At 38.6% G+C, this 13,281-nt stretch overlaps 1 protein-coding gene and 1 long non-coding RNA gene across 2 annotated transcripts in view; one reads left to right on the top strand and one right to left on the bottom strand.

The window, feature by feature from the left end:
• The window catches only part of LOC131751041 (uncharacterized), a 144,779-nt gene extending 136,553 nt beyond the window's left edge, over positions 1-8,226 (top strand). The window contains exon 3 of the long non-coding RNA XR_010838920.1: positions 8,109-8,226. This is a non-coding gene — a long non-coding RNA (uncharacterized lncRNA). The remainder of the gene's footprint in view (positions 1-8,108) is intronic.
• TMEM254 (transmembrane protein 254) overlaps positions 1-13,281 on the bottom strand; it is a 138,530-nt gene that overhangs the window by 114,567 nt on the left and 10,682 nt on the right. The gene's annotated exons all lie outside the window — the stretch shown is intronic.

The raw sequence follows: 13,281 nt of genomic DNA, 5'->3' as shown, positions 1-13,281 counted from the left end.
AAAGAGTCATGCACCAAAATGTTCATTGCAGCTCTCTTTACGATAGCCAGGACATGGAAGCAACCTAAGTGTCCATCAACAGATGAATGGATCAAGAAGATGTGGCACATATATACAATGGAATATTACTCAGCCATAGAAAGAAATGAAACTGAGTTATTTGTAATGAGGTGGCTAGACCTGGAGTCTGTCATACAGAGTGAAGTAAGTCAGAAGGAGAAAAACAAATACCGTATGCTAACACATATATACGGTCTCTAAGGGGGAAAAAAAATGTCATGAAGAGATTAGTGGTAGGACGGGAATAAAACACAGACTTACTAGAGCATGGACTTGAGGATATGGGGAGGGGGAAGGGTAAGCTGTGACGAAGTGAGAGAGTGGCAGGGACATATATACACTACCAAATGTAAATTAGGTAGCTAGTGGGAAGCTGCCGCATAGCACAGGGAGATCACCTCTGCGCTTTGTGACCACCTAGAGGGGTGGGATAGGGAGGGTGGGGGAGAGGGTGACGCAAGAGAGAAGAGATATGGGAACATATGTATATGTATAACTGATTCACTTTGTTGTAAAGGAGAAACTAACACTATTGTAAAACAGTTATTCCCAAATAAAGATATTAAAAAATAATAAAAAATAAATAAAAATTAAAAAAATTTAAAAACAGTTATACTCAAATAAACATCCTAAAGAATAATAATAATAATAATAAATAAATAAATATAAATTCTCACCTAGAAGACTGAAACTTAGGGAGATCGATCAATGATCTGTTTTAATAAACTTGAAAATTTCACAAGGATTTTAATATCCCATCAGACCATCTACTTTTTTCCTTTGGTCTGATGAAATAGACTATGTAGCATTGACAAGTATACACTACCAAATGTAAAATAGATAGCCAGTGGGAAGAAGCTGCATAGTACAGATTAGCTCGGTGCTTTGTGACCACCTGGAGTGGTGGGATAGGGAGGGTGGGAAGGAGACTCAAGAGGAAGGGTTTATGGGGACATATGTACACATATAGCTGATTCACTTTGTTATACAGCAGAAACTAACATAACATTGTAAAGCAATTATACTCCAATAAAGATGTAAAAAAAACAAAAAAAAAATTAAAAAAATAAACTAAGATAAATGTGTAAAAATTGAAAAAAAAGAAAAAAATTAATTCTAAATTAATGAAAAAAATCTAAGCAGCCAAACTGCAGTTCTTCTCTAGCACTGAGCATAGGATCATGATGGGAACCAACTTGGAATTGAATAACTATTTTGGGATCCTACAGCATCAACCCCCACATTCCTTCATCCCAGAATGTTATCTCCAACCTGTGACCACTCCAACCTAAACCTGACCTCCTGTAAGGAACTTGTGAGAAGACCTGCTTCAACATTTCAGTTTTCTGTAGTGTCCCCTTCACCTTTATAAATCAGTTTGTATTTCACTGAATGTTTGACAAGGTGTTATCCGGGAGCTCTTGCTAATTTTAGTTTTAAATCCTCCTGTTCCTTTATTTTTTTTTAATGTATTTATTTTTGGCCGCGTTGGGTCTTTGTTGCTGCTTGCGAGCTTTTCTCTAGTTGCGGCGAGCAGGGGCTACTCTTCGTTGCTGTGTGCGGGCTTCTCATTGCTGTGGCTTCTCTGGTTGTGGAGCACAGGCTCCAGGCGCACGAGCTTCGGTAGTTGTGGCTCACAGGCTTTAGAGCAAAAGCTCAGTAGTTGTGGCGCACAGGCTTGGTTGCTCCACGGAATGTGGGATCTTCCCAGACCAGGGATCGAACCCGTGTCCCCTGCGTTGGCAGGCGCATTCCCGGCCACTGTGCCACCAGGGAAGTCCCAATCCTACTGCCTTTAATCAAATTCTTCAGGTACCCTATTACCTGAACCATACTGAATGTAGCCTTAAACATTTAAGTTTTTACCAAAACCAGAACAATAGTGGAAAATTTTAGGATGTGGCTCCAATGTGCATGTATACGTAGTTGTTGCTGTGCTGCTTCTGAGAAGTCTCAATGGTGATTTGAGTTTCTCCAGGCCTGCACTGTGACCTCTCCTATATAGTAATCTGCAGCATCCCTGATTAGCCACTTGCAAGAGTGTAAGCCATAGCAAACATCCTTCTTAAAATAAAAACGTACTAGTCTGCTAGGGCTGCCATAACAAAAAACAAAACAAAACAAAAACAAACAAACAAAAAAAACCCCCACGGGCTTCCCTGGTGGCACAATGGTTGAGAGTCTGCCTGCCGATGCAGGGGACACGGGTTCGTGCCCTGGTCCAGGAAGATCCCACATGCCGCAGAGCGGCTAGGCCTGTGAGCCATGGCCGCTGAGCCTGTGCATCTGGAGCCTGTGCTCCCCAACAGGAGAGGCCACAACAGTGAGAGGCCTGCATACTGCAAAACAAACAAACAAACAAACAAACCCCCACAAGAGCCAAGTGTATGCTTCCTATTAGAAACTCACTTTAGCTTAAAGGACACATACAGCGGAAAGCAAAGGAATGTAAAAAGTTATTCCAAGCAAATGTTAATAAGAGAGAGCAGGGTAGTCATAATTATATTGGCTAAAACAGAGTATGAGTCAAAACCTGTCACAGAGACAAAGAAGGTCATTATATTTATGATAATGGGGCCAATTCATCATGAGGGTATAAACACCAAATAACTGAGTACCAAAATTTATGAAGTAAATATTAACAGAACTGAAGGGAGAAATAGGCAGCAATACAATAATAGTAGGGGACTTTAAATACGTCAGTTTCAACAATGGATAGATCATCCAGACAGAATGATGAGGAAAAAAAAATGGACTTGAGACAAAAATGGACTATAGACAAAATGGATGTAACAAACTATACAGAACATCCATGCAACAATATCAGAATACACATTCTCAACCACACACAGGACATTCTCCAGCATAGATCATATGTTAAGCCATAAAATAAGTCTTAACAAATTTCAAAAGATTTATATTATACAGAATAACTTCAACTACAATGGTATGAAACTAGAAATGAATAACAAGGAAAAACTGAAAATTCACAGTAGGTTAAAATTGAACAGCATACTCTTGAACAACCACTGGGTTAGAGAAAAATCAAAAGGGAAATCGAAAAGTATCTTGTAATGAATGAGAATGAAAACACAACATACCAAAACTTATAGAATGCAACAAAAGCAATTCTAAGAGGAAAGTTTATAATGAGACACTTACATTAAGAAAAAACCCAAATGCTTTTACTAAAAAACAAAAACTTTACACCTTAAGAAACTAGAAGAATATAAACTAAGTCCAAAATTAGCAGAAGGTAGGAAATAATAGAGGAGAAATAAATGAAAAAAAAGATAGACAAAAATAACATTTAGCTGGACTAACTAAAAAAGAGAATACTCAAAATTATAAACAAAAGGAGAAATTACAACTGATACCAAAGAAATACAGAAGGTCATAAGGGACTACAATAAAAAATATATTCCAACAAATTGAAATGATTTATTGAAATGGACAATGAAGAAATGGATAAATTCCTGGAAGCCTACTAATACTGAGTCATGAAAAATAAGTCTGAACAGACCAGTAAAGAATAAGGAGGTTGAATCATTAGTCAAAAACCTCCCAACAAAGAAAAATCCCAGGACCAGATGGCTAGAGTGGTGAGTTCTACCAAACATTTAAAGAAGAATTAATACCAATCCTTTTCAAAGTCTTCAAAAATTGAGAGGGAACTCTTCCACAGTCGTGTTAAGAGGCCTGCATTACCCTGATACCAAAGCCATATAAGGACAAGAAAGGAAAATTATAGGCCCTAATGAACATAGACACAAAAATCTTCCAAATACTAGCAAACCTAATTCAGCAGCACATTAAAAGGATCGTATACCATGATCAAGTGGGATTCATGCCTGGAACGCAAGGATGGATTGACATTTGTAAGTAAATGTTAACAGAATGAAGAATATATTACAACAATAGATGCAGATGAGGCATTTGACAAAATGCAAGATCCTTTAATGATACAGACTCTGAAGAAATTAGGCATATAAGGAGTGTACCTCAACATAATAAAGGTTTTATATAACAAGCCTACAGCTAACATTATACTAGACAGTGAAAAGCTGAAAGCTTTTTCTATAAGATCATGAACAAGATAAGATGCTCACTCTAGCCACTTCTGTTCAATATGGTACTGGAAATCCTAGCTAGATAAGTTAGGCAAGAAAAAAGGAATAAAAGGTGTTCAAATCAGAACGGAAGAAGTAAAACTGTTTGCAGATGACATGATCTTCTATGAAGAAAAAACCCAAGACTCCACCAAAAACAGATCTAATGAATGAATTTGGTAAAGTTGCAGAATAGAAAATCAATATACAGAAATAAGTTGTGTTTCTGTACATTATAAAAAAAATTTAAGAAATCTTTCTCAGTTACAAAAACTTTAAACAGAATAAACTACATAGGAATAAATTTAACCAAGGAGGTGAAAGATCTGTAAACTGGAAACTATACAACGTTTTAGTAGGATACAAGTAAATGAAAAGTTATCCTGAGTTCTTGGATTGACAGAATTAACATTGTTAAAACGTCCCTGCTATCCAAAAGTGGTTTACAAATCAAAACAATCCCTTTCAATATTACAATGGCATTTTTCACATCCATAGAAAAATCCTAAATCTTTATATGAAACTGTAAAACACTCCAAATAGCCAAAGCAAACTTGAGAAAGAACCAAAGTCAGGGGCGTCACACTTCCTGATTTCAAATTATATTGCAAAGCTATAGTAATTTTTTTAACCTATTTTTTTAAAAATTGAAGTATAATTGATTTACAATGTTGTGTTAGTTTCAGGTGTGTAACAAAGCTATAGAAATTTTTTTTAAGTGTGCTACTGTCATAAAAATAGTCACATAGACCATTGGAACAGAATACAGAGCCTAGAAATAAACCCTTACATATATGGTCAACTAATCTTTCACAAGGGTGCCGAGAATACACAATGGGGACAGGATAGTCTCTTCAATAAACAGTGTTGGAAAGACTGGATATCCACATACAAAAGAATGAAAGTGGACACTTAACTTACACCATTCACAAAATCATCTGAAATGGATTAAAGGCTTAAAACATAAGACCTGAACCATAAAACTCCTAGGAAAAACATACAGAAAAATTTCCTTGACGTTGGTTTTGGCCATGATTTTTTGGTTATGTTGCTAAACTCTCAGGCAAAGAAAGCAAAAATGAAGTGGGACTACATTAAACTAGAAATATTCTGCACAGCAAAAGAAATAATTTTATTTTTATTTATTTATTTATTTATTTATTTTGGTGGTATGCGGGCCTCTCACTGTTGTGGCCTCTCCCGTTGCGGAGCACAGGCTCCAGATGCGCAGGCTCAGCGGCCATGGCTCATGGGCCCAGCCGCTCCGCGGCATGTGGGATCTTCCCGGACCGGGGCATGAACCCGTGTCCCCTGCATTAGCAGGCGGACTCTCAACCACTGCGCCATCAGGGAAGCCCCCAAAAGAAATAATTTTAAAAGGGAAAGGCAATCTATGGAATGGGAGAAAATGTTTGCAAACAATGTATCTGATAAGGGGTTAATATCCAAAATACGTAATGAACTCGTACAACTCAACAGCTAAACGAAAGAAAACATTTAACCCAGTTTAAAAATGGGCAAAAGACCTCAGTAGGTATTTCTCAGAGGAGACATACAAATGGACAGCAGACATGTGAAAAGATACTCAACATCACTAATCAACAGGAACACACACACACACACACACACACACACACACAAAGAGGAGATCAACTCACACCTGTTAGAATGGCTATTATCAAAAAGCAAAGATAATGATGGTGGTAGACAGGGAAACTTTGTATACTGTTTGTGGAAATGTAAATTAGTAAAACCTTTAGGAAAAAACAGTTTCTTCAAAACATTTAAAAAAACTGTTACATGATCTATCAATATCACTTCTGGGTATTTAAAAGAATTGAAGTCAGGATCTTGAAGAGATATCTGTACTCCCATGTTCATTGCATCATTATTCACAATAGCCAAGACAGAAACTACTTAAATTCTCATTGATAAGTGGATAAAGAAATGTAGTATATACATAAAATGGATTATTAAGCCTAAAAAAACAGGAGAATCCTGCCATTTGCAACAACTTGGATGGAACTGGAGGGCATGATGCTAGGTGAAAATAAGCCAGATACAGAAAGACAAATGCTGCATGATCTTAGTTACAAATGGAATCTAAAATAGTCAAACACGAAAGAAACAGAGTCGAATGGTAGTTGCCAGGGAATAGGAATAGTGAGAAATGAGGAGGTGAGGTGATGGTTAAAAGGTACAAAGTTTCACATATATAAGTTCTGAAGATCTATTAAACAACAGTGTTTAAGCTAACAGTACTGTATTGTATACTACAAACTCGCTAAGAAGTAGATCTTATGATAAGTGTTCTTACCCTAAAAAAAAAAAAGTGTGGAGAAGGAAACTTTGGGAGGTGATGGATGTTTATATACTTGATGGTGGTGATAGTTTCATGGATGTATACTTATCTCCAATCTTATTTCATTGAATACATTGAATATATAATTACATGTTAAACATACCTAAATAAAGTGCTTTAAAAGAACCCAAAATGTTGGCAAAAAGTAAACAATGAGAAGATTTTCCATCATGCAGCTCCTCAACACACAACTTACACAAACATCTCTCTTTTCTAATAGAGGGGCCTCAAATTTTCCATTAAAAACGTTTATTACAACCTGCTTAGAGGCCTCCCACCCACGGGACTTGCTGTGCTGTAAAGCATCATTTAAACAAGCCACAGCTGAAAACTAAGTCTGGAGAGTGACCTACTGGTTCCAGAGGACATTACTTTAAAAAAAATTTTTTTTAACATCTCTATTGGAGTATAATTGCTTTACAATGGTGTGTTAGTTTCTGCTATATAACAAAGTGAATCAGCTATACGTATACATATATCCCCATATCCCCTCCTTCCTGCGTCCCTCTCCTACCCTCCCTATCCTACCCCTCTAGGTGGTCACAAAGCACCAAGCTGATCTCCCTGTGCTATGCACTGCTTCCCACTAGCTAGCTACTTTACATTTGGTAGAATATATATGTCAATGCCACTCTCTGACTTTGTCCCAGCTTACCCTTCCCCCTCCCAGAGGACATCACTTTTATTTAAACTAATAATGTTTCCTTTAGTTAAAGCAGGGGCTAATTCTGGTACTTAAACACACACAAACACCCATACACACCCCTAGCATTACTGTAATCTAATGGAATACATTTAGTCCCTGGTGTAATTAGTCCTATCCCCAAATGACTCTGGATATGTTTCCTTATATTCATCTTAGTACACGTAACTTGAGTTTCTCAGTTTTCTGGGTATACACACCATGTTATTTTTCTAATTTTCTGGAGCCCATGTGCCACAACTACTGAGCCTGCATGCCACAACTACTGAAGCTCATGTGCCTAGAGCCCGAGCTCTGCAATAAGACAAGCCACTGCAATGAGAAGCCCACGTACCACAACGAAGAGTAGCCCCCACTAGCCACAACTAGAGAAAGCCCATGTGCAGCAACGAAGACCCAACAACAAAGACCCAATGAAGCCAAAAATAAACAAACAAATAAACTAATTTTTAAAAAGTTGGTATTCTACGTACAGAAAACAGGACATGATTGTCAACATTTTAAAGTTTATAAAAATCTAAGTTTAATTTCATAAACCATATTTTATATTTTCTTAAAAATTTAAACTTGTTACATTTTCCTTTCATTGATGGCTTTTCTTTTTGCTTCCCTTTTTCTTTCCATGTTACATTATGGAGTGTTAGTAGTTGGTATCAATACCTAGTTCACTGATATTTACCCTTTCTAATATACATATAACACACCCTGTGTGCAATTCAGCATGACATTAGGTCTATCCATACAGTAAAAATAGATTCCATTAGAGTTTGAAGGTTTCCACATGGCATAAACAGAAGGCATGGGCTCACACCACAAATTTGAATAGATATCAACTGAAGTCTTTCTAATAATCTTACCGTTTTCTTTAAAACAGGCTGACTCCCGAGAAGATCCTGATGAAGGAAGATTTTTTTGAAGCTTAACCAAAGGGCACTCTGCAGCATTATTTCACAGAACCCCTACCCTGGGCTATCTACCAGAGAATGGTCAAAGAAATTGGCATTCCGAAGGATTAATGTCAGCATCATGTGGCATAAATCATTTTCCCTCTCCTTTTTTAAGCAAAAAATTAAATGTCAATAACGAAACAAAAGTGCCTCCACACATTACACCAATGGCTCCTGGAGGTTTCTAGCCTACCTGTGCATCCAAAAATAAATAAGACCTCAGAAAGGACTGTGGATCCAAAGGAGTTGTCAAACCTGCCCTACCCCAGCTCACCAGGCAGCCAGGAAAAAAAAAGTAACCTACAAAGGAACCCCTATTAGGCTATCAGTGGATTTCTCAGCAGAAATTCTACATACCAGGGGAGAGTGAAATGACATATTCATAGTGCTGAAAATGAACATTTTCACCCAGGAATACTTTATCTGGCCAAATTATCCTTGATATATGGAGAAATAAAGGTTTTCCTAAACAAAAGCTAAAGGAGTTCAGCAACATTAGATCTGCCATGCAAGAAATTCCGAAAGGAGTTCCTTGAATTGAAATAAAAAGATGCTAATTAATAACATGAAAACATATGAAAGTACACAACAATCTGATAAAGGTAAAATATGGACAGAATCTGAAAACTTTTTCTATGTTAGAATGGTATCTTAAGTATATAGTATAAAGGTTAAAAAAGTATTAGCAGCTACAGTTATTATAATTTGTTAACAAATATACAACATAAAGAGGCAAATTTTGATATCAATTATATAAATGGAGAGGAGTAAAAGGATGGAGACTTTATAGGTAAATAAAGGTAAAACTACATTTTATGCTGATAGCAATTTATCAAGGAGATGTTTTATATAACCCCTCATGGTAACCAAAAGCAAAAATGTAGAGTAGATTCATGAAATGCAAAAAAACAGGGAGGCAGAGCATACCACCATGGGAAACCACCAATGTATAAATGTAGGCAGAAACAGAGGGGAAAAGAAACAAGAGATGTGAACCAACCAGAAGAAAAACAATAAGATGGCAGTAGTTAGTCCTTACATATCAAAATCACTCTAAATATAAATGGATTCATTTATCAACCAAAAGTCACAGATTGGCTGACTGAAAAAGAAGAGAGAAATAGAAAACAATATAACAATAGTAGGGGAGGGAATTCCCTGGCAGTCCAGTGGTTAGGCCTCCATGCTTCCAGTGCAGGTGGTATGGGTTCCATCCCTGGTCAGGAAAATAAGATCCCACAAGTCGTGCGGTGCAGGCAAAAAACAAACACAACCCTCCCCCCAAAAAAACACAATAGTAGGGGACTTCTGTACTGCACTGTCAGCAATGGATCATCCAGACAGAAAATTAACAAGAAAACGTTGGAGTTGAACCACACTTTAGAGCAAGTGAACGTAACAGACATATATAGAGCATTCCATCCAACAATAGCAAAATAAACACACTTCTCAATTGTACATGTAACATTCTCCAGGGTAGAGCATATGATAAGACACAAAACAAATCTTAGCAAATTTAAGAAGTTTGAAATTGTAAAGAGACCTTCAAGATGGTGAAGGAGTAAGCCGTGGAGATCACTTTACTCCCCACAAATACATCAGAAATACATATACATGTGGAACAACTACAGAACACCTACTGAATGATGGTAGAAGACCTCAGACTTCCCAAAAAGCAAGAAACTCCCCACATACCTGGGTAGGGCAAAAGAAAAAACAGACAAAAGAATAGGGACAGGACCTGCACCTCTGGGAGGGAGCTGTGAAGGAGAAAAAGTTTCCACACACTACAAAGCCCCTTCACTGGCAGAGATGGAGGGTGGTGGGGGGAAGCTTCAGAGCCACGGAGGATAGCACAACAACAGGGGTGCAGAGGGCAAAGCACAGAGATTCCCACACAGAGGATTGGTGCCAACAAGCACTCACCAGCCTGAGAGGCTTTCTGCTCATCCGTGGGGGTGGGTTGGGGCTGAGAGCGGAGGCTTCAGCTTCAAAGGTCAGATATGCCAGGGATAGGACTGGGGTTGGCTGCCTGAGCACAGCCTGAAGGGGGCTACTGCACCACAGCTAGCTGGGAGTGTGTCCAGGAAAATGCCTGGACCTGCCTAAGAGGCAACAGACCGTTGTTTTGGGGTGCGCAAGAAGGGGATTCAGAGCACCACCTAAACGAGCTCCAGAGATGGGCACAAGCCATGGCTATCAGTGCGGACACGAGAGATGGTCATGAGACGCTAAGGCTCCTGCTGCAGCCACAAAAAAGCCTGTGTGCAAGCACAGGTCACTATCCACACCACCCTTCCTGGGAGCCTGTGCAGCCCGCCATTGCCAGGGTCCCCTGATGCAGGGACAACATCCCTGGGAGAACACGCAGCGTGCCTCAGGCTGCTCCAATGTCATGCTGGCCTCTGCCACCACAGACTCACCCCGCATTCCATACCCCTCGCTCCCCCTGGCCTGAGTGAGCCAGAGCCCCTGAATCAGCTGCTACTTTAACCCCATCCTGTCTGAGGGGGGAACAGATGCCCCCAGGTGACCTACACACAGAGGCAGGGCCAAATCCAAAGCTGAACCCCGGGAGCTGTGCGAACAAAGAAGAGAAAGGGAACTCTCTCCCAGCAGCCTCACGAACAGCGGTTTAAATCTCCACAATCAACTTGATGTACCCTGCATCTGTGGAATACCTGAATAGACAACAGATCATCCCAAATTGAGGTGGTGGACTTTGGGAGCAACTGTAGACTTGGGGTTTGCTTTCTGCAACTAATTTGTTTCTGGTTTTATGTTTCTTAGTTTAGTATTTAGAGTTTATTATCATTGGTAGATTTGTTTATTGATTTGGTTGCTCTCTTCCCTTTTTTAAAAAAAAAATATATATATATATATTTTTTTCCTTTTTCTCTTTTTGTGAGTATGTATATGTATGCTTCTTTGTGTGATTTTTGTCTGTATAGCTTTGCTTTTACCATTTGTCCCAGGGTTCTCTCTGTCCTTTTTTTTCTATTACTTTTTAATTTGTTTATTTTTAATTTTTTTTATTTTAATAATTTTATTATTTTTTTTTCTTTCTTTTTTTCTCCCTTTTCTTCTGAGCCATGTGCCTGACAGGGTCTTGGTGCTCTGACCAGCTGTCAGGCCTGTGCCTCTGAGGTGGGAGAGCTGAGTTCAGGACATTGGTCCACCAGAGACCTCCAGGCTCCATGTAATATCAAACAATGAAAGCTCTCCCAGAGATCTCCATCTCAACGCTAAGACCCAGCTCCACTCAATGACCCTTCAAGCTACAGTGCTGGACACCCTATGCCAAACAACTAGCAAGACAGGGACACAACCCCACCCATTAGCAGAGAGGCTGCCTAAAATCATAATAAGTTCACAGACACCCCAAAACACACCACCAGACGCGGTCCTGCCCACCAGAAAGACAAGATCCAGCCTCACACAGGCACCAGTCCCCTCTACCAGGAAACCTACACAACCCACTGAACCAAACTTAGCCACTGGGGGCAGACACCAAAAACAACGGGAACTACGAACTTGCAGCCTGTGAAAAGGAGGCCCCAAACACAGTAAGTTAAGCAAAACGAGAAGACAGAGAAACACACAGCAGATGAAGGAGCAAGGTAAAAACCCACCAGACCACACAAAGAGGAAATAGGCAGTCTACCTGAAAAAGAATTCGGAGTAATGATAGTAAAGATGATCCAAAATCTTAGAAATAGAATGGAAAAAATACAAGAAACTTTTAACAAGGACCTAGAAGAATGAAAGAGCAAACAATGAACAACACAATCAATGAAATTAAAAATTCTCTAGAAGGAATCAATAGCAGAATAACTGAGGCAGAAGAACGGATAAGTGACCTGGAAGATAAAATAATGGAAGTAACTACCACAGAGGAGAATAAAGAAAAGAGAATGAACATAATTGAGGACAGTCTCAGAGACCTCTGGGACAACATTAAACACACCAACATTTGAATTATACGGGTCCCAGAAGAAGAAGAGAAAAAGAGACTGAGAAAATATGTGAAGAGATTATAGTTGAAAACTTCCCTAATATGGGAAAGGAAATAGTCAATCAAATCCAGGAAATGCAGGGAGTCCCATACAGGATAAATCCAAGGAGAAGCACACCAAGACACATATTAATCAAACTATCAAAAATTAAATACAAAGAACAAATATTAAAAGTAGCAAGGGAAAAACAACAAATAACATACAAGGGAATCCCCATAAGGTTAACAGCTGATCTTTCAGCAGAAACTCTGCAAGGTACAGGGGGGCAGGACACATTTAAAGTGATGAAAGGGAAAAACCCACAATCAAGATTACTCTACCCAGCAAGGATCTCATTCAGATTCTACAGAGAAATTAAAACCTTTACAGACAAGCAAAAGTTAAGAGAATACAGCACTACCAAACCAGCTTTACAACAAATACTAAAGGAACTTCTCTAGGCAGGAAACACAAGAGAAGGAAAAGACGTACAATAACAAACCCAAAACAATTAAGAAAATGGCAACAGGAACATACATATTGATAATAACCTTGAATGTAAATGGATTAAGTGCTCCAACCAAAAACCATAGACTGGCTGAATGGATACAGGCTGTCTAAAAAGAGACCCACTTGAGACCTAGGGACACATACAGACTGAAAGTGAGGGGATGGAAAAAGATATTCCATGCAAATGAAAATCAAAAGAAAGCTGGAGCAGCAATTCTCATATCAAACAAAATAGACTTCACAATAAAAACTATTACAAGAGACAACGAAGGACACTACATAATGATCAAGGGATCAATCCAAGAAGAAGATATAACAATTGTAAATATTTATGCATCCATCGTAGGAGCACCTCAATACATAAGGCAAATGCTAACAGCCATAAAAGGGGAAATTGAGAGTAACACAATAATAGTAGGGAACTTTAACACCTCACTTTCACCAATGGACAGATCATCCAGACTGAAAATAAATAAGGAAACACAAGCTTTAAATGCCAATAAAATGGACAACCTGGAAGAAATGGACAAATTCTTAGAAAAGCACAAACTTCCAAGACTGAACCAGGAAGAAATAGAAAATATAAACAGACCAA

The sequence above is a fragment of the Kogia breviceps genome, chromosome 2 (assembly GCF_026419965.1).
Source record: "Kogia breviceps isolate mKogBre1 chromosome 2, mKogBre1 haplotype 1, whole genome shotgun sequence".
Classification (NCBI taxonomy): domain Eukaryota; kingdom Metazoa; phylum Chordata; class Mammalia; order Artiodactyla; family Physeteridae; genus Kogia; species Kogia breviceps.
Note: the sequence above shows the minus strand (reverse complement) of the source record. Positions and strands in the feature narration are given on the sequence as shown.